Raw genomic sequence first — 22,965 nt, 5'->3', positions numbered from 1 at the left:
TAATTACAGCCAATTAAAGCCATCTGTGTTCCTTCTATCTTCTTTTAATTCGGTGTAAATTACCAAAAAATTCAAATTTGAATTTAAATTGATTGATGGGTCGCTGAAAGAATGAAAGGTCTTCTTCCCAGCAGAAAGCATAAAAAAAGAAAACTGGTGAACGTGTGAAAGTGTTCCCATTTCATTTTCTTAGGGTCCGTGACCAGTGTCAATTTCAAGTTCTCGTTTCGACATACTCCGAATGTTTTTTCGGTGCACTTGACGTGCTGAGGGGAAAAACGAGCTAACTTGAGTTTTTCTTTTTTTCTTGGGTGCGTGAGTGCCGCCCATTAGGTTCGTACACCTCGTTGTTCTCGGTTCTCCGGCGGTTCAAGTGGGCTGGACTGGGGTTCACTGTACTTGGTTTTAATGAGCGCACCACAACAACAAAAAAAAGGGCTAATTACGAACGTCATGCGTATGCAAATGGCAATTGGATATGAAGACGAGGCAGCAGTGGAAAGTGTGTTTTTGGAGTATGCGAATGTTCTTTCTCTTGGCCAGAATACATGGGTTTCCATCTCGAACCGAACTCCGAAATCCGGAGCAAATCCAGCCAGGCGTTGCACCTTGCATTTGCATTTGCATAGCAATGCCCATTTCATTTGAATGGGGGGAATGATTATTTATTTCTTCGCTTTCCCTCGGCCGGTCGCGTTTGTGTCTTAAGTCTTTTGTTTTTTATGGCTCTCGGACCTGGCGACTTGCGGCAATTCGGTCAAGTAATCATTTATTCTCCGCCTTAATTGCTGCCATGTTGCACTGCTGTTCGCCATTCGCTGTTGTTTTAATTACTCAGCATGTTGAATGCAAATCTCGCTCTGCGAGTCACTGGAAAAACTCTCGACTGGAGCGATTTTAACCCACAAATGGGTGTGGCCATATAATATGCTTTATAGTTAGGGGGCCTGTATATCAATATGCCATTAGCTGGCGGGGTAAAAGCCGTGTATCTTTGTATCTGTGTATCTACCTACTAGTAGTTACCGTTACGCAGCGAGAAGATGCCACAGAAAACATGTTTTCAAAGAACCAGAATCGGAGTTTCGGCATCTGAATGGGAAATGAAAACTGAGGCGCGTTGCCCGCCTCAAATGGAATTTTCATTTTTCAACTTTTGCCATCGTAAAAGGCCAATATATATATATATATCTACTATATCTATATATGTGTGTGTGTGCAACCCCCTTTCGGAAAGTGGCTTAAATTAAACGAAACGAGATGAGAAATAACAATAAAAGCAAGCGAAGGAAGAAGAAGCCGCTGCAGTCAGCAGCACAAATCGATTGGAAACTCGTTTTCAACATCATTTGACTGGAAAGTGCATTTTCTGTTATTAATATATATAAGAAAGAGATGCGAAGCGGTGAGGCCACGATATGTTGTAATTAAGTGGCATTGTTTTCAGGTGGAGTGGAGTGTGGTGGAGTGGAGTGCGATCCGTTAGAGAAAACACTTGGTCAAGTAAAAGATCCCAATCTCGAGACGAACTTGAAGAGTAGAAATGCCGGAATTGGGATCATCTTGAGCTCTCTTCACTCAAGATCTTTCAATAATTTGTTGAAAGTCGGGTTTATTTTTCTTTCTCGAAAACTGTAAAGTGGGGAAAACAATCTTCCTAATAAATTTTGTGCAGCACCGATGATGCGATTGCATTAAGCTGTCGTCTTTTTATTAAAAAACCTCTGCACTTGAGTTGTTTGTGAAAGATGGTCAGAGAAAGTATTTAAGAAGTAAACTTAAAAGCTATTAAAAAACCCGGAAAAACTTAGAGAATCAGAGATTATTCAATATATATATTTTAGTGACTGAAGAAAGACTGAAGAAATCTCTGTAAATTTCCTTGAACTGCCCTATCGACAATCATAATGTATCCATCTAACAAATTCCCCTGTAGAATAATAAATTTGAATCAAAGCCTTATCTAAACAGAAACAAATTCTTTCTCTTTGCAGCTAAAGCCGCTGAGAAATCGCAGAAGAATCAGACGAGACGAGATTTGAGCAGAAGGTAAGAAAACAGATGGAAAAAAGACAGGCTGCGGAGGAAACTCTTGTTTCAGGTGGGAGAGCAAAGTGGACTCAACTTGGGCTTGGTTCGGCTTGGACTTGTGTACTTTATGTCTTCCGCTGTAATTGCGATCACAAATCAAGGCAGGTGTTGAGTGGATTGGATCGGATCGGAACGGGCAGAAGTCGAGGTTGCGGGAGATGGCAAAACGGAGAATGGCTTTCCACCCAATCCAATCTAAGTCTAATCATCATTGCGGCCCGGCTCTTTTTTGCGGCTCTGTTTGTCCGCTTGTCTACACTTCTATTTATAGGCGAGGTGCAGGAGGCAATCGCCCGGCAATTAGTCACTCAGACGAGCCTAGTCCATCTGTCCATCGCATCCATCTATCCATCTCTCCATCTGCGGCTGTCTTAATGCGCACCCTCGACTAACAATCGTCTTCACAATTATTCAGCTTCGTCTTTGCTAATTCAGGGATGGCCACGTGACACGATCGTTCGCATTTTAAAGGCCCTAGCGAAAAAGGAATAATATTATTATGGACTTTACTTAGCCCCTTGGCCATCTGCAATCGAGTTGAAACTCCGTGAGCGACCTGCTCTCCCATCTCCATCAGCCATAAATTGTCCAGTGGCGGCTTAGTGTAACTAATTGACGATCAACGCAAAACGCTTTGGCGGCATTTTACCGCCCAGCCACCAATTCTCCGGCCCCCGTTTTCCGCCCCCCCGGTGACATTGAGTAATGCCCGAAGGTGGGAAAGGTGGTGCAGTGGTGCAGTGGTGCAGTGGTGCAGTGGTGCTGTGGTTCTGAGTCCAGTGGTACAGGCCGCTTTGATTTGTTTGAACCGCCCTGACGACTCTTCGACAATTAAGTTGGCCACTTGGCTTACTGCTGACAAAACGAAAATAAATGGCAGCATTTTGAAATAGAGAAACAAAAGACAGAATCATAAAGGAACTTGAAGAACAAGTACACAGAGAAAATATTGTTAGAATTTCTTGTTGAATTGTTATCTATAATTTATTTCTATGCCAATTTTGTTTTTTTAATGTGTCTGTTTTTCTGTCTTTATTAAAAAGTATTCTTTAAATGCCTTAAATATCTTTCTTCTGAAATTTGTATCTATGTTGATAACAAATGGGATATACTTTAAACTATAATGCAATTTCAAGAGTTCCATTGAATGTCTAGGTAAATATTCCCAGTGTAGAAAGACAGACGCGCCTGTCCCTCAAAGTTATTATCTGGATGTGGATGCTGTTTAGGCATAGTGATGTGGATGTGGATGCCAGGATGCGTTCCAGTTGAAAAGCCGCACCTTTTGCAGTCGACTGTCATTGCAATTAATTTAGTCTTTGTCTATTCTTAATTCGCTTTTCGCTGGGCTTGCCAGGGGTCTCTACACTCGGTCTTATCCCTCTTTTTCCGAGGGCGTTACCACAAGTTCTCACATGCCTGGGCGATAATCGATGGCAATCGATGAATCCCTGTCGCGGCCTCGCCAAAGTTTTTGGTCATTGTCCATGCACTAATTAAGTTATGCACTTGGTTCCTGGCCCAACCACTCTGTTTCTCAGCTATGAGGAAGTCTTCGGCTTTTGGATATATCTATCGCTTGTATCTAGAGAATGCCATGGACTGAAGCCGGGGTACTTGGAGACTCAACCTCAGAGCTTATCAAGCCGTGGGCATCTGAGTTTGGGGCTTTTCTGCGGTTTTTATACCCCATCTCCTCCTGTTGCTTTTTTATCCATTTCTCTGCGGCCAGCGGAAGTTCTTTTTTCCACACAAATATCTGAAAAGTTTTTGCTGTTATTTGCTATTGCTCTCAGGCAATATCATAAATCGTTTATTATGGTCAGTTTAATCGAAATCAAATTCAAAATTGCTTGCACCAACCATTGCACAGTGGTAAAAGTTGTTGAGAAAGTATACTGACATACAAACCAAAAGAAAAGTAAATAGGGAAATATGAAAGAAATATTTTAATCAGATATTTATTAAGCTTAAGAAGTTTATCGATAACTGTTTACAAAATAGCCGATTAGTCATTGATAACAAATAATAAAAATAACAAATCGATAAACAATTAGTGGACTACTCGATTACATAAATTGCTATCGAGTATCACCTCGCAATTACCTTTATATGACCTCTAAGTGGAAATCGTTAAATTCAGTGGACCATTATACTATAGAACTCTGTTCCAGTTCTTCCCATTTCTTTACTCCTTATTCTCTATATTTTTACCTTTTCAATTACATTTATCGATTGCCTGCCCTGCTGGTAATCACTTTTTATTCAGCAATCAAGTGGCAATTGTTAATTTATTGTTTGTGGACAGCCGAGAGCGATTTGTATTGATTCAGCTTGCCAATTATTGTGTAAATAAATTCCAAATTGCGTGCGGCAGTAACAGCAGCATCCAAAGTGTGGGCAAAGCGATGTTGCCGCCGCCGTTGCCAAAGGCCATTCACATACATTTTTGTACTTTATGGGCAATTTGGAGAGCCAAGAAGTGGAGAAAAAATAAGCAGGCCCAGTGAAGAGGAAAGACATGGAAAAAGACTGAGCAGCAAGCCAAGTAACGGCAGCAATATTGGCTGAAAGGGGGCAACAGGCAACCGGCAACAGGCAACAAAGGCAGGCATTGTGCACTACAAATTGTCACACAATGTTCCAGCTTGTTCCCAAAACCCCCTTTCTAAGTTCCATCCCCCCCCTCCATCTCTTTAAAAATCTCAATGAGATAAGCCCTGCCTAATACGGACAACAACAGCAACCGCAAACAGCAGCAACATCAACAGCACACCAGCAACATCAACAGCAAACAGCAGCAACATCACAGCACACCAGCAACATCAGCTGAAAAACAAGCAGCTGAGCATGAAAGTAAAAGAAGCCGGAGAAAGAAAGGGGAGAAATCTGTTGATGGGGCGCTGATAAGGCCAGATTATGAGAACGATTTTTGATTTACGGGGGTCCACAACAACACCAACAGTCGGCTGTACATTTTCACTTTGAACAAGGAAAACAATGAGCTTACAAGACCGACTCACACTAAAGTTATAAATCATATGAAGTCAGCGAGCCACTCCAGATCGATAGTCACTGATTTGCACTCTAAACAATAGAAATAAAAGATATTTATTTATTTATAGAAATAACCAGCTCATCATCATTAACAGATTCCCAGTCTCAAGAATTTCCAATCAACAAGGACTAGTAGTAAACATTTTGATATATTGTCGCACGCAACATCTAAAAATCGTAAACTGAACAGCAGAAATAGTTTTTTTTTTTTCTTCGGCGGGAGAACAGAAGCAACGGTGGCTGGCAGCTTTCATTTGTTTGCTCAGTTTATGAAACTGAGCTGTGGTGAAGGTTGGTTTCGGCTTTCTGCAAACCCTCCATCTTGGCCTGCCAACTTCATCTTCGTTGGCCGCAGAATCTTTGACTGACTGACAGGCGGAAGGGGGCCAAAAGACAAAGATCCAGACGGGAGACATTCGATTAGCATTAAACCAAAGCAAGGAGAAGCCAAGCGAATCGCATCGGGAATAGAGCCGAGAGGATCCGCCAAGGAATTGGGAATAGGAATGGGAATAGGAATGGGAATAGAGGAATGGGATGGGGCTTAGCAGACTTATGCAATTTCAGTTACTTAGGGCCCATCAGTCAATCAGCCCGACTGTCTGTCATCACTCTTTTTCCACTCTTTTCGATGGCGGCATGGTCCCCAGCCTTAGCCAGATTCTCCTCGGACTTGGCGTTAGTCAAATAGGGTTGACAGTCTGTTGGGTTCTTGTTTAATTGCCAAAAAAAAAAAAAAAAAGAAGTCGGGACCATCCATCCGCTCAAGCTGTCTTTCTCCGTGACCCATTTCGTGGCCAGATTTCTGTACAACGATTACCGGGAATCCAAGTTCGGTCCGGGATCTCAGATAGTGACACAGAACCTCTTCAAGCGAACCTGGCTCACAGAAGTACTCAGGAAAATGGATCAAAAAGGCATTGAAATATTGGAAAAATAGTTATGTTAATCTACATATGTCTTCAAAAAATAATAAGACAGAAAATCGAAACTGGTGCTATTATGTTATGAGTATATATTACAAAAGCAGAAAATTGTTATGTTAATAATTCTCGAATTCTCGTTTTAAAAAATCACCGGAAGGGAAAAGGCAGTTCGGTTCAGCTTGGATCACCTTTCGTCGAGCCAAATTTAGCAATTTAGCCATAAACGAGCGACCAGAATGCCAACTGGGAGTCTCATTAAAGGAACGAAATCACTCCGGACGGCAAAAGCGAGGGGCTTCATTAAATATGAGAAATAATTGCAATTATTGAATATTTGCTGCGCTCAGCGGTCGCTTTCTGCTGCGATGTTCGATGTTCGATGTTTGGTATCCGAAAAGGGGCCGTCGAAATCCCCAAATGCGGCTAAAGGACATCATCATCTTTTGAGGCGGCATCGCCATCTATGGAGCTGCCCACGCTCGGCTGGCTTAGCCCAAGCCTTAGCCTTAGCCTCAGCTTTAGACTTAGCCTTAGCCTTACTCGTAGCCCCTCCAAAACAGAAACAGAGACAGAAACAGAAACAGAAACCGACATCCCGAACCCAACATGGTCTAAGCATTTGCATTTTTCATCCACGCCACACAGCCCCTCAGTTTCCCAGTTTCCCAGTTGCTCAGTTTGTTTGTCAGACTCATTTGAATGCAGTTGCTATTTATGTTTTATGCTAAAGGGGCAGACGACCAAGACGAAGATAACTAGCGACTGGCCAAAGAGTCCACTATGGGCGGTGCACTGAGAGAAACTAGTAGTGCAAGGGGCTCTTTGTTGAAACAACTCTCTTCTTATGAAGAATATAATTTCCATAAATTCTTTATGGGAAAATTAAACAAATATACCACTGTTAGTTGCATACTATTTCTCTCAGTGCCATCACTGTTCTAGTCGCTTTTTCGCCTGTTAAGGCAGCGAGGCCAAAACGACTGTGACTTTGACTCTGATGTTGGGCAAAGCCAAAGTCAAGTTAAGTCAAAGTACAAGCCACAGCCCACAGCCCACCGCCTCAGCCTTAACCCTTTGCCGGCCAGATGGGCTGCTTTTGACCCGCTTCCAAGTGGAAAAGGCCCTGTCCATTTGTGGGCTAAGCCAAGTGCTAACTGGGCTGATAGCTATGTAAATATGTGAAACCATCGAGGTGCACATTCCACCCCGATTTCCCCCAACCATCCTGCACACTTTGTAGTATATCTGCCGATCTCGACCAGCACTCGACCGAAAGTGTTGAAAGGCCTCGAAGAAGTTGCTTATTGAGTGATCCGAATGGTTCCATAAATCAAGCCAAGGGTATGGATTATGGTAACGAGGGAAAAACGAGGGGTGGAGGATTACCACGATAAAGAGAAGGAATCCCACTGGAGGAGCAGACGAACTCACAGCCTTGAGCTGGAAATCTCTCTGTCAAAGAATTTGAATAATTCGCTACATGGGTTTTCAATCAATTCCACATCAGACCTAACATTCCACTTAAGATTGGCCCACCATTTTACAAATAATTTAATTTTATTCCAAATCTTTTCTTAGCTTGTATTATTTTTATACAATTGCAGAGGGTTCGAACTATAATTGTTTAATAGAATATTTTGTTTTTAAAATGGTTGCAAGGGTGAATAAAATATATATAATATATATTAAATATATTTTTTTTTTCAAATTTTCCTAATGATTTTTTAGATAATATAGCATAATTCCATTTTGTTCCATCCGTAACTATATCAGATTTATTCCAATCCATTGATATTCCTTCTTTTTCACGGTATTATATTTTGAAACCATTTTTCACATTTTCAGTATATCAAAATTATCCGATCTTTAAGTTGGATTCCATTCATTTCCTGACGACTGCATTTTTCCCACCATCCATTCCATTCCGTTCCGGTTTTTGGCATTCCGTTCTAATTCCGTTGGCCATTTGATTGCCGTTAGCCGCCAACTACAAAATGGCCAAAAGCAATTTGAAAGCAAACGACAAAGAAATTTGTCTCAAATTTCTAACATGATTTCATGGCGACAAATGCTCCGCTCCGTTCCAATCTGTTCCATTTCCACGCTGTGCTGACCAACTCGATCATGATGATCGCCATGTGCAACATCATTATAGGCGTCATCAAGCAGAAATAGAAAAAAGAAATTGCCGCAGATCTCAAATAAGGCTTATCAAGAAGAGCGGGTCTTGCAACTCTTTAGCCAACTCTTTCGCTGCGAAAATTAGCCATCTGTCTCCCTCTCGTTTTTTTGCTTATAAGGAAAAGAGAAATGCTGCTCTAAGGCTAGAATTAAAATTAGAATCTATTTTCATCACCTATATATATTTAATAACATAAGTGGTATTTGTATTCATATACCACAAACTAAATCGAATCCCAAGTTTCAATGCTTATTAAAGATAGAAAGTTTCTCTTTTTTTAAAGAGCTTATAATCAAGACAACTTCGAAGTCACTCTCTCAAATCGTATATGTCATCTATTTTCAAGGCAATCGATAAAATCAATACTTCTATCTTTATTTGGCCAGCTCCAGTTGGTATTTAACAGACTTTTCAAGTTTCTCCAATGCACAACAAGCTCTTTCTAATGAAGTAGAAGAAAATCAGGAGTTGTTAAAGGGGAACCCTGGCGACATGTGGCTGCCTCATTAAAACAGCTGAAACTCGGGTTAATCAGGCAAATGCCGCAGTCCCAAGTCGCCAGTCAATCAGGAACATCAGTGGATACCACGGACGAGCGGAGAAGTTGCTCTACCTCGGGGTGAAAGGGGGGGAAAGGAGGGGAAAGGAGATGGAGACGGCGACGGCGAGAACACAAACCGGTCAAAATTAACCTACTTAAGAGTGGAGGCCAACTCGGATGACTAGGCTTTGGCCAGCTGCCGTCTTTTTTGGGCCTCCGCAGCCGAAGCCGCTGCCTTTCCTTCTTCGCTCTCTGCCCAAAAACCAAAAACCAAACCAACAAAAAAAAAACTACACAAAATTGTGAAAAACAAAAAACAAATCTGCGGTACGTGCCATGTAAAATCAGATGAAGAGTGGCAGGAAAGGAGAAGAAAGACGGGCCAAAAGACCGAGTCGAAAAAGGAGTCAAAGCCGAAAACCAAGTCAAATGTCGCACGCGATGGCAAATCGCCCACCGACGACACGCCCACTTTGAATCGCTTTATCGCCAAACAATCTGTTAACAATTTATTTGTACTTAACGATTTTCTCCACAAGAAAATGAGAAATTTCCAGCTCGTTAGGAAATCATTTTGAGTAGCTTAATATGGCCTAGAAACTATGGAAATGATTCAAATTACACTACTGAAATTTCCATCAGACATAAATAGTTATTTCAATTTAAGCCCGACCTTTCATCACAAAATATAGAGAATTTTGTTTTTCAAATACAGAAAAGCGTAGAAAAGTTGAAATACCTGTTGCGTTCTTGCAGAAGAAATTTAAATGTGCCTTGAGTTTTCCTGTGAAAAGCAATTGCGGAATTTCCATTGGGCCTCATTTCGAGGTTAACCGCAAAAAAGGAAAATTGAAAACATTCCTAGTCGGAGGAAAATGTGGCGATGAAAATTTCAACCGCAATCAAAGTCAGCGGAAAACTTCATCAACCGCGGCGATTCGTGGGGAGGAGGCTCTAGCGGCGAATCCATTGGTTATCCCCGCAGCAACATGCAGCATGCAGCATGCAACATGCACCGCAGCAACATCTCGGCCACATCCGAAGGCGACTGCCCAGTGAGCCGGGTTAATTGATTATCGCTGGCGTCGCTGGCAATTTGGCCCCCTCCTTTTGGCCACCTTTCATCCTCATTTTTACCTCCTCCAATCCTCCGCTCCCCCTTCTCACCCCCTCCCATTTTCCCTCCTTTATCTGGCTCTCTTTATGTGCGAGTGACCGCAATGACAAGCGTCACGAGATCAAAGCATAAAAACCAAATTAGAAGCAACTGCCCATTGCCAACTCCAAATCCTCCGAGGGCACGAACTCGTGAGTCACGCGGCACTGAGAAAAACATTGATGCTATAGAGCTGAAACTAAACATAAGCAATATATGATATTAACTCATCATATAAATATATAACAAATATAAGCAGGTATTACAAGCTAAATCAAGTTTTAAAATCATAGAACCAGTCACTATTAGCTTAACAAGAAAACCAAATTCTTGCTCTCTTTTTTTTTCCGTGTAGCGTAAGTGCAAAGCTCTATTTATGACCCCTAGAGAATACCCCTAAGCCCGCCGAAGAATCCATGTTGCTGCTGTGATGTTGCTGTTGTACTTGCCTAACAAGATTTGTGTGCCATTTTGCTGCCGCTTTTGGTAGCACCTTTTGGCCAAGGTCTGTTGGCCAGCCAGTTGGCCAGCTTTTCGTGTCTGATCTGGTCTGTGACAGCAGCAGCAGCAGCAGCAAGAGCAACAGCAACAGCAGCAACACCAAGAGCAACTTGCAACTAGCAGCTCCTTGGAACAAGAAAGCAGCTTGGAAAATCAAGTGATTACTGTCTGGCATCACGAGTAATGAAACGTGACTCAAATCGCAGTTAAACACCCAAACCAAACCGAACTGAACCGGAGGAGCCAGGAGATCTGCAGCCGTTGCATTGGCATAGGCATAGGTATATATACCAACCCATCACACACGCAAACGCCAATCGAACGAGGTAAAACAACAATTAGAACAAGCCAAAACAACCAAACGAACAACCGAACAACGAACAACCAAGAGATCGCACAAGCGATCCCCGAGGAGAACTCCAGTCGGCGGACTCTGGATTCTGGACTCTGGATTCTGGATTCTGGATTCTAGATTCTGGGGTCCACATCCACATCCACATCCACATCATCAATGTCCGGGCCGTGTCAGCCATTTGGGTAATGTCGTCGCTGCTCGAATTTAATGGCCAAAAAAAATCAACAGCAACTAGAAATACAAGGCGAAAATAGAAGATCAAGAAAAAGACATCGTTCGGAAAACGCAGGGATCGAAACCCTTGGGGAATTTAGGAGATCTGGAGCAGAATGGATTTGTAACAAGGTCCGGGGGAGGTCCTTGAAATATATTCACATAGAACAGACGTCTAGAGATATTAAGATAATCGTCTTCTTTTTATAGTCGGCAATACATTCGTACCCTGGAACTGGCAATGTGGTTTATGAGATTCATAAAGGAGATTTTAAAAGGGTTTCCCATTTAATGGACATGCTCAAAGTTTAACTTTAAAGTTCTGTAAAAGTGCTTGTTAATAATTTGAAATTATACTTCTTCTTGTATTTTCTAATTGGTTTTGTCTTTATATATTATTTACCAGCAACTAGGTTTGGGTTTTAAACTATTCTTAGCATTATACCTTTGTCAAAACATGATTTTTCATATTGTTATCTTTTCAATCTTAATTTGGATGAGTATTTTAAAACGATTTCCTCCTCAAAAAGATATCTTCCCATCGCCAAACAAATTATCTTCATGTTCAGCTCAAGTTCGTAACTCTATGACCTTATCTCCGGCGTTGCAATTATGTGAAGGACTTGGAGTGTAATTGAATTGATTAGAATGGATAAAAAGAACCTTCTAAGCACCTAACCAGCTGGCCGTATCCATATCCGTTGTGTGTGACCATTAAATCTTGCCGGGAGATTTGCATATATGAGAAGGCCGAACAAAAAGTATCCATCTGCGAGGCAAATGCAAATCTCCGCTGCCAGAAGACGCCTCTTCTCTGCGGCGACCCTTTCTCCATTTGTGCTGCTCTGTTTACTCAAGCAAAGATGACACTGCAAACACACCAGAAAGAAGGCAGCATGGATGGAAAAAATGGCAATCTGCATCTTCAAGATACGAGTTGTAAAGGGAGGGGGAGGGGGGGGCTAGAGATCTCTGGGAATGCGACACGACTTGGTGTTTGAAATATTTCACTTTTGGCTAGCGCCCTGCCCACAAAAAGAAAAATAAGAAAAGACAATGGACCTGGCCTTCTGGACACTTGGCTTATTCTTCTTTTCGCCTCTCCTCGGATAATACATGACATTAGACAAAGTCGGAGGCCTCAAAATGGAAAATTGCCATGCATAACATATTTTTCTTTTCTTCAGCGTTGCCCTGCTCTTTTTTCCTCGTCTTTTTCCTTTTTTTTTTTTTTTTTTGTTTATTATAAAGACTTGCAAAGTGGCCAAAAGATTGGCCAGAGGGAGACTTTCCTGGACCGCAATTTATGCAGAGCGAACGCAATTCAGTTTCGGTTTTTTACCTCTTTTCTTCTCTCTGATGGAACAATCGAAAAAGTGGTAAAAAAAAGAACAAAAAAGTTATGGATGAGCTGTGACTTACCGTTAAAACTGTATAGATATAGAGTTCGCGTAGGAAACTGCAGCAAACCACAAAAATTGAATGTGATCTACGAGCTTCGATCGGTGGATTTTGATTAGATCACAAGATTGATAGGCTTTGTTTATAGAGATGAGTCTGCCAGAAGACTGGGATAAATGGGTTCACGAAGAAGCAGCCCAAGATGGTGATTACCCAGAACCACAAGAAGTTTTTCAAACTGATGAGAACCCAAAGAACTTTACATTTCGGGATTAGTTTTCTTCATAAAAGAGAGTTTTAAGTAATAACCTTCTCTATTTTGTATGGTTACTTTATAAATAAGTATATACAAGTATTTTTTTAAGGTATTGTTAACACCACTTGGTAAAGAATAATCTGTTAACGAGACTAACTTAATTAGGAAAATTATATTTAAGATTATCTATGTAAAGTACTCAACTTTCACTCATTTTCCCAGCTTTCTTCAAAATATGATCTTTCTTTCTGCCAACTAAATTAGTGCCTGTTTTCCTGTCTTCTGAGTTTTTATCTTTGTGTCACGGCCAAAAGTCTTCTTTTTCTGCTCGTTTTTTGTAATACCCTCATAAGTAACCCAAATACTAAGTATACGCCCCCTTCGCCTTCAAAAAAACGTGTCGTGTATCATCTGCTAACGGCAATTTAACCTGATGCGGGTTTTTATTTAGGTATATACTGGCATAAATATGTAGGTACATAAATATTTGGTTTGATAGCTTTTTTTTATGCCCACAAACTTTTATGCCCGCTTTATAGCCTCACTTCAATTAAGCAAAGAAGTGCCCACATTTCTTTTACCTCATTTACCAAACTATTTTCTATTTTTATTGTTTGACTAAGCCACTCACATACCAATTTGCTCATTATTATTTTTCGTTTGTACTTTCAGAAGAAGACGTTAAAGACCCAGAAGAAATCGAAAGCAAATCAGGTAAGCAGAAATTTGTTTGGCTCAACGAAAATTTCCATTTCGTTTAAAGGTTTGGCTTTCGCTTGCTCTTTTTTTTTTAATTAGTCTGATGGTTTCTATATTTTTTTCTAGACCGCCTTCTCTCATTCTGTCTGTTTGTACTATCCTCTTTGATTGATTTATGATAGCCAGTTGTTTTTTTTGGCCAAGGCATGACGCGCGTTTGAACCATAAAAACAAAGAAATACGAAACGAGATCCATGGGAAAATGCCAAAAAGTGGAGGGGGTGGTGGGTGGTTATGGGGGGGCGGTTGGGCAGGCCATTAGCAGCAACACGACTTCTGCCCCGCCCCGCCCCTTGCCGTCCCGCAAAGTTCTCGCTTTCACCGAATTCATTTTATTTTATTTATTGAATTCTCTGCATGTCGGGCACGTTTTCACGAATCCAAACGAAACATGCATGTCGGTATATCTATGACATACATATATAAAGCATACACAGGGCAAAATTGTGAAAATTGAAGACTTGCCAAAGTACATTGCGAACTCAAATATATTTCAGCTATTGTTCTCAGTTCAAAAAGTTTGTAAGTTGCTAAAGTCTATCTATCCATCTACCTGCATTAAAAATATAGAAAACTTTATTTGAGAATATTGATTCCTGGTAATAGATTAAAATGATTTTTTAATAATGCTCAGAGGTTCAATATCAAACTCTGTTTTTTTTTACGGTCCATTCGTGTGCGGACTCAAAGTCAAGAATACCTACAAAAGTGATAAATAAAATGGGCGGAGGGCGATTGCCATTGTCCATTGGTTCCATGGCTTCCTTTTCTGCCATTTTTGCTGCTGCCTTTTGCCAATTGTTGGTGTTGTTTTTGGCCATATTCATTTGGCATATGTTATGACAACAACAATAATGGCGGGACGTACAGTGGGGTTGATCCTGTTTCTTGCAGGTAAATTTGAGAAACCAACAAAAAAATATTAAGGTGGATAAAAAAATTTCTGGAGATTTTGAAAAACTTCTCGTCAAAATGTGAGTTTCTTAGAGTGAACCAATTTCATCAGATTTCAATGTCACAGCTAGTTAATTTTTAGTCTTAGTATGGCTTCAAATGATTTTCAAGCCACTGTGCCCACGAAGTCACAGCTCTTGGAGATCGGAGTCACATGTCGGCGTGCCACGATCTCGGCAACTCCTCCCACTCCCACTCCCCACTCCCCTCTTCCCACTCCCCTCTTCCCACTCCCCACTATCCACTCTCCACTTCCCATCACCTCCAACTCCAACTCCCATTCCACTCCATCCTCTGCCCATGTCCGACGCCAAATCCAAATCCAAGTCCAAGTCCAAGTCAGCAGAGCCTGAGTGGCATGTGAATGAGGTGGTTTCTCGGCTCGAAATTTGGTACACAGGTCTTCTGTGGGCCAGATTGTCTTAGGTCGTGCCAACAGCAATGCGCATAATAAATTTGTGCCTCTAGGGAAATGAAAATGAAAAGTTCTCAAGCGACAAATGTGGGGAAAAAAGTTGAAGCCATTTGACAAGGCACGTAGTCGGGAGAAAAGGGGAAAATGGGAAAAGGGCTATCCCAGTTGGCACTGCACCGTGCATAATGAGCATTTTGGGTTAGGTCGCTCCACTTTCAAGTGACAAACAAAAACGAACGAAAATGCAAAGACAAGAAGCGGGTAAGCAGGAAAATTCAGTTGGCAATTAGCACAAAAACGAAAACCGAATAGTTGAGGTGAAAATTTGAAACTGGAACAGCAGAAGTAAAGCGTTTAGTGGTGAGTAGTAGTAGAATAAGATCAATTGACAGTTGATTGGCATTTCCTGTATATCGAAACTGCTTTTTTAGAGATACATGGAATTCATCGACTAAAAACTTTTAAATGTTTAGGAACTTAGTAACTTACAATTGACAACTTGCTAATCGAATCATTTTTCATTATTTAATCTCATGGCGAAACTGATGAGATCAGCTCAATCTTATAAATTTCACCGCAAGTCAGGAAACATTGAAGGAGAACTTGGAATAAAAGGTAGCAAGCGAACCTGCAGATTTATGGTTTACACATTAAACGAGTCCCGGTTACACATCCAGTTTTCTAAATAGTTGCTCTTCAATTGGTGTCTGTGAACAACTTTGTGGCACCTATAACCGATTAATGCCTGGCATAAATACGCGAGATTCCATTCACATCATTATGATTACCAGCGGCATAAAAAGCGAGTCGAGAAGGAAACCAAGCCGAGAAACCGCAGAAACTCATTTTCTCATTTTAGAAGGAGAAGAAGAAGTGACAATCGAGTCATACAGAGAAAGAAAAGATAATTGTTGAACACATTGTATGCTTGAAGTTATTGAAGTGCGAAATACACATTTATTTCGGTATCTTTTGTATTGATCATTTAATATATTCAATAATATTAAAAGCTTGTTAGAGTCCAAGGAAAACAAACCTTTTATTGAGAAACCATCATTTAAATACTTCCAAAAGTGCATGTTCTGTGTAGAGAAATGGGACAGGAAAGAGCGAAAGAAAGATGACTGGGGAACTGGTTTGATTCAGCCGACTTCCCAAACACCTCGGCCTCAAGTGGGAAAAGGCACCGAAGGAGCAAGTGTCCAAGATCGGCGGACCCAAGTGGATGCAAGTGGACCCAGCCAAATGGAATATCCGCCTGACCCAAATCCAGTTGCGGCATTTGAACGGATTTGCATGCCCCACTCCAAGCGGTTGCAGCCAAAATTCAGGCCCAAACGGCGTAATCTTTGACATGGCTCCCAAAACCAAAACCCAAACCCAAACCCGAACCGCCACTGGCGACGTGTCTGAATGTACGATTAAGTATGTGTGTTGGCCAGAACTTGGCCTACTTTTTATGTGACCGCTTTCCCGACTCGGGCTCCCACTTCTCGATCCCAGCTTTTCAGTCCCAGACTCAGACTCTCCAACTTCTCCAACTGCAATTGAGTGTGATTTGGCGGAAGAGCATGGTCGATGTCGATGGGGGCACGACAGAAGGGGCATGCATCACACAACGCACTTTCCCAATCGCACATCCAAGCGATTCGACACCTGAGCGAAAAGTGGAAAAGTTTCACCCAGGTGAAAAATTACTGCCGATTGTTTTATCGATCCCATGTGGCAGACAGTCGATGGCATTAAGAAAGAGCGGAGATTAATTCGATTGTTCTTGGCAAAGTTGTTAGATCTCTTAATCACATAAACAGACAGTCATTTTGTAAACAGAAAAAAATTATTTTTTGTGTTGAAAGGTAAAAAAACCCTCAGGCTTCACATAAATTCACATCTCACCAAAATGAAAGTTTACATCAATAGCTTGCATATTGAAAATTTCTATATGTAATATCGATAAAAGATAACCACATATTATTGTAAATAACTGGCACGATCTTCGGTTAAGACTGAAGTCAGGTATTTTAGTTGGCTTCTCATTTAATGGATGACAATGAAAGTAGCGAAGAAAGAGAAAGATTGCGGCAAAGATAGAGTCGTCAAAGGAAGGGTCAATTACCGGGGGGAAACCGAAGGGCAGGCATCATCATTAGCACTTATCTCATGGCTGAAAAAAAATGATGAAACATGGCCAAAACAAATCCAATAAGCCACGCACCAGAAGAAAAGTGTGGGCAGAAATGGGAGGTGGTGCTATCTTTTTTCTTGTAGTTTTGTAGGCGTATAACAAGCCGCAACTAAATCGACAAAATCGGCTAATGCGACAGACGTGGGGTCCATTGGAACATAAACATAATGGGCCCAAGTTGCCATTGTTGGCATTCCAATGCGTTTTTTGTGGCAATGTTGCTGATGTTGCAGCCTGCAATTGTGCGTCATTAACATGCAACCAAGTGAGAGAGGGAAGATAAGACTGCACAGAGAAAAAGAGTTAGCCATTAGCTAATAAAAAAGTTCTTACAATTGAAACAATGTATAAAATATTGCCATATTTTGGAAATACTCACTTGATATCTAATATCATAAGAATGCTTTTCATAATCGAGTCCTAGGATAAATAAAATCCAATTTAAATAATATAAATAACAAATATAAATCAATGCGAGTTATATTAACTAATTAAAATGGTATTATAAGCTAAATATTCCCCAGTCACTGAGTTATAAAATCTTACACTAGTATAAAGTAAAATATTGTGAATTTATTTGTAGATACAAAATCTTTTTTCTGTGTAGAAAAACTGTATAGAGAGTAGTAAATTGAGCAAACAGCATTATCGTATGATCATCTCCCGTGGTTTGAGGGCCGGCTAATGACAGTGCCGGGCCCCGCCTCCTGCCCCTGCCCCGCCCCCTTGGCAGTACGCCTCCTCCTAATCCCGACGAGAGCCTTTGATCATCTTTTCTAAGTACGTGCGTTATTTTCCATTCTGTACTTGGCTCTTTTTGTGTGTGGGTTCAACGGGAGGGTTGTGACCTTTTGCCATCCGGCAGTTTGAAATTTTGAGCATTCAAATTGTGGATAGTATAAATCCCCCGCCCCCCGCCTCCCGCCAGTTTTCTCTATCTACGGCTCATTCCACCGACAGTTAACCAGGTCAACTAACGGCAAACGTCCGCAAGCTGTTAAAGCCAACTTAAACAAATAGCACTTCCCTCCCCGATCTTCTGTATTCTGTATTCTGTACTCTGCAAGCCCGCATCTTCTCGTTTGGCTTGTTTATCTACCAATGCCGCTTCCTCTTCGACTTCGACTTCAACTTCAATTTCTTCTCACCTGCTACGCACAAATTTGCATTCGACTTTCTTTCAATTTCAATTTGTTTGCGCATTTCATTTGAGCGCGCGGGCAACTAATTGGTTCAATAATAGCCCATAATTGTTGGAAAAATGTTGGTAATTTGGCCTAATCGCCTTGAACAGTTAGCAGCGGAACGGAACGGTATCTATCTTTTTTTTGCTCTCCTCTAATCCGCAATCTTTAGCTTAAATTTCAATCTTTTTTGTCAGCCAAGTTCGTTGCCTAAGTCTTTTGTTTTTCACCCCTCATTTTGGATAAAGTTTCTTAAAGATTCTTGCTGCCAACAAAGACAGCAAAGTTTCTTTAAAGTAATACCAGTTTTTCATGTTCCTTACAAGCTTTAAAGTAAAATATTTATGTAAATTAATATTGTAAAAAACAAAATTTAGCTTAATATTGAGTAAGAAGAAGCGAACATTTGCTGAAGAAAAATGCTAGGAGGAAACCGAAAGAAGATAGAAGCACACACATTAGAGTCACTTGATCAGGTGAACGTCACGTACTTCCTCCCCAAAAACCCCTGACCATCTCTGGCTTTAATTAAATGTTGTTCTTAAAATTGCACAAACTACAAAATGAGCCACAATGGGCCACTTAAGAGACTTTGTAGCACTGAAGGGGTAACTGTGGCACGTTGGTTTACATTTGCTTATCGGTCTCGGGGTTTGGCCGTTGCACATGTTGCAGCAAATTGGTCATCTTCATCTGCTGCCATTTGCCATTCCACTCGCTTCTGTGGCGTAGTTAAGCCCAAGTGCACAGAGAGAAATAGCGTTGTAATTACCAAGATTTCTGAAGAATTTTGTAAATTTTATTTAAGCTTTGGTCAGTACTAAAAAAGATTGTCTCAGCTATTTGTATTTTAACTTTTTAAAATAATATATTTTCCAAAGCACAAATGTATTATTTTGAATACCTTTTAACTAAAGTCAGTTGCGTCTCCCCTTTTTTTATTAATTATTTCTTCAGTGTAATAAACCTCTTCCCATTTATTTAGCTCCACTTGCAGCCTGGCGCATTCAATTATTTCCATGTCCTGATTGTCTTGTCGTGCGACGGCGCAAGTTTTGCATTTAAAAATAGGCCGATGTGGTCAGAAGAGCCTCTTGTTTTCCTCTTTAAATTGCAAATATTTTTAATGAGGGCTAGCCAGCCGGCCGGCCGATTGTGATTCCGAGGATGTCTAGCGCCAGGTCCACACCCAAATGGGTTATCCATATGCAGATATGGTAGTTGTTGGCCAAGTGTCGGTCGTGTTGTAATGAGCCGTGTTCCCCCAGTTTGTGGCCAAGATAGATGGCTAAAAATACATGCAACAGATAGCCCCTGGAAAATGGAGAACAGGGAACGGAGATCGGCGAATGCTGAACGCAGAACAGAGATGTCAACCACAAAGTGATGCCGATGCGATCCGCTGGACAATCTCGATTATGATGACGCCTGACAGTTCCCTATCTCTTTTCTTGAGTCCGTGATCGATGAGCAATGGCTCTTCCAATCTGGAGGCGGATCAGTGGGAAGACTCAGGAAGATTCGTTGTGTGGGAATGTGGAGCGTCCTCTGGGAGATGATGGCCCACAACAGAAGTTGGAGCCATTCTTTTACAGTGATCTGGTCTGGTCACAGAAAGTTATTAGATGTTGTTTCGGTTTTAGAGGCATTTGAAAGAGATGCTAAAACACAGAAATAATAATAAGTTAGATATTATTAGGCTTAAATATTGGTTCTTTTGAGGACTAGCATAGACGATTGACCCTTTGGTCTGAAAATCAGTCTAACCTCACGAACCACCTTCGTAGGAAGATGGAGGAAGTCGCATCTCCGAGATCACCTCTCATTTATCTGGACTCGAGGTTCCCCAGATCGGAACTCTGACTGGCATTCCAGGCGGTGATCCTCATCTGAGCTCATCTCATGATGACTGCAGCGGTTTGGTTTTTGCCTCCATTTGCCGGGCATTCCAGCGCTGATTTCCCTGACCATGCCCACATTTTAGGGCCCACAATTGCAATTAATTGCTGAAACTTTGAAGCCTGCACTTGCAGTTTGCAGTTTGCAGTTTGCAGTGCTCTGCCCCCTTCGCCCCTGTCATCATCATTTCTTCTCTGGCGTGGCAAAACTGGAGGTTGCTGCTCATAATTGCCATAAATCATGCAACGTTCTTTTGCCCGCCACTTGAAACTTGATGTTGAAGTTGAAGATGAAGTTGGAGTTGCAGTGGTGGTTGTAGTTAGAGTTTGAGTTTGAGTCTCCAGTCTTCGGTCTTCTAAGAGAGAGTTTCTCGGGCTTCGGCTCCGTCACATTCCGCGGCCTCAAATGCGCCTCTAATGACTCCTGTTCTTTGTTGCCAGCCCCAATCCTCTACTCATCCTCATCCTCATCTTCATCCTCAGTCTCATTCTCATCTTCGGTTTCGGTCTCTCAGCCTCATGCCGCGAACCCAAACCCAAGTCGATCTTCCCATCTCCATCTTTCAGGCCAACTCACAGCTATCCCCACTCTCTCTGGCTCTTTGGCTAATGGCTTTTGTTGGCCAACTTCCGCGAAAGAGCCGAGAACGAAGTGCCCGCCATCCCATCCTGATTCCAGGAACGAAAAGTCTCTTACCTACTTGCTGCACTGTTCAAAAAATGCATTAAAAATATCTGAGTATTATCGGAGGATATGGAAAAAAGTATTGTATTCAAAAAATATCTTAGAAGATCAAAAATCCATAATTATTGTATAACCTCTTAGGAACTGATCAAAGAACATATTTAACGAAATTTCAAAGCAATGTCCAAATAATGAAACCTTTTTCTATTAAAATTAATTATCTTAGAAAAACAAGAACTGTATTGTTATTACGTAAATGGCTTATAATGCTTCAGTTCAATTAAATTTCTCTCGGTGCTTTTCTGGCCAACTGACAATGAGCGATTGATGAGACAACTGCCAAAAAGGAGTGGGGCCGTGAACGAGGTCCTATGGGTCTTCCCCGGGAACCCGGGATCCCCGTGATCCCCGGAACCCCGCAAAGCCAACCTTCCCACTTCGATACGCATCTGGAGCGAAGAAAAAGAGAAAAACAACATTCAAAACATTTATGCCGTGGCAAAGAATTTATGAAATGTTTGGGTTTCTTTTTCGTTTTCTGTTGAATGTTGCACGTTCCATCGGCTGACCAGGAGGTTTAGAACCACACCCGTTTGCTGTCCCGCCCATGGACCCCCCTTCCCCTTTTCCCCCCTGGACTGCCGTGTTGCATATCTTGTTGCCTGCATCGTCGATGGGGCAGCACTTTCAAATAACTCCCCACATGTTGCTATGTGTGTGCGCTGCAACAACCTTGAGGCAGCTCCTCCAGAAGAGGATATCGTTTCTGCCAACTTGTTATGCAATAAATTTCCGGTTCTAACCGAAAACAAAAAAGCAAAAAATGCCAACAACGGGCAGCAGCCGAACACTAAAAACAAAGAGGCAAACAGCTGCAACCATTTTTCACATGCCCAAAGAACATTGTCCGCGAAAATCCCCCCCCGCCCCGTTTTTTTTTTTTTTTTTTTGGGAGCGGCACCTTTCTCTTAGCCTTGTTCTTGTTGGCCAACTTGATTTGCTGTGCTATTATTATGCCCTTGCAGTGGGTAACATCAGTTTCTAACCAAGAATCTAAAACCTGGGTGCACTAGAAACCATTTCCTTTTATCTGGCAGGAAAGGATTTTACATTCGAACTTGTATAAACCAACATATAGTATATAATATTGATAGTTTAAAAAAGATAACACTTTTAAGTAATCTCAAATATTACATCTATTATTTATTTTACATTCGAACTTGTATAAACAAACACATATAATATTGATAGTTTAAATAATAGAAAACACTTTTAAGTAATCTCAAATATTAAATCTATTATTCTTTCTTTTACAGTAGACTAATAACTGATTAAATATGTGCAAGTTAAAGGGTACTTTTACCTTCGACTACCCAAAAGGAGACGCTACAACTTGTTTTTAAAATTAAATTTTTAACGTTTCGCTAGTTGCCATATCATATTGGTGATCAAATTTAGTACTTCCCCGCCCGCTTTTTAGCCCCGCATTTCTATGGCTAAGTGGGTGTCAACTCGATTAGATTTGTAACGGTTCTTAATAGTACATGCACTGACCAATAGAAGGCGCCTTTGCCGTGATTTTGTGAATAGGGGAGGAGGGGAGACGAGTGCCTGCTCCAAATTGAAAAGCATATAGAAAATTTCCAGGCAATTTTCTCCCTGGCAAACACTTTGATCTGGCGTTCCATTTAATAGTCTCTCGCTCTCCCGCTCCCTCTCCCTCTCGCTTTAACTTTTTTTAATTATAACTTTTAATATTTTCGTTTAGAAGCAGGCTTAAATGCACGTTTGACCACCTAAGAATGGGAATGAGAACGACAGCCTGAGAAAAGTGCAAACTCCGAGTGGGAAAAGCCAGCTGGCCGAGGAAAAGCTGGCCAGCGCTTCCATTGTTCGATAGCAATTATTGCTGCTTCGCACTTCTATTACATATATATGTATAAATATATATACGTATATAGGAAAAGTAGGAAAAGGGGAGTTGCAGCACGCATGGTGCATGGCAGGTGCTTCAACTTTGTTCGGCTGCACGTTTTCGCAGTGCACATCTTTAAGCCAGCGATGATTGAAAATTACATAATTGCAAAATGCGGCAAAGAGATGGCTAGAAATACGAGGAAGAAGTCGAGGAACAAGGGTTCTCTTGGCACCAGCTAAGTGATTGAGTGTGTTCTGTCTCCCTTTCTTTCCTCTGCACAGAAAGAAA

General features: G+C 41.3%; 1 protein-coding gene across 1 annotated transcript in view; it reads left to right on the top strand.

The window, feature by feature from the left end:
- The window catches only part of LOC108047001, a 37,414-nt gene that overhangs the window by 5,611 nt on the left and 8,838 nt on the right, over positions 1–22,965 (top strand). Inside the window, exons 2-3 of the mRNA XM_017127021.2 lie at positions 1,995–2,049; positions 13,352–13,393. The gene's annotated coding sequence lies outside the window, so the exon portion shown is untranslated. The remainder of the gene's footprint in view (positions 1–1,994; positions 2,050–13,351; positions 13,394–22,965) is intronic.

This window comes from Drosophila rhopaloa, unplaced genomic scaffold, assembly GCF_018152115.1.
Source record: "Drosophila rhopaloa isolate 14029-0021.01 unplaced genomic scaffold, ASM1815211v1 contig_3, whole genome shotgun sequence".
Lineage (NCBI taxonomy): Eukaryota > Metazoa > Arthropoda > Insecta > Diptera > Drosophilidae > Drosophila > Drosophila rhopaloa.
This window is presented reverse-complemented; position numbering and strand designations above follow the sequence as displayed.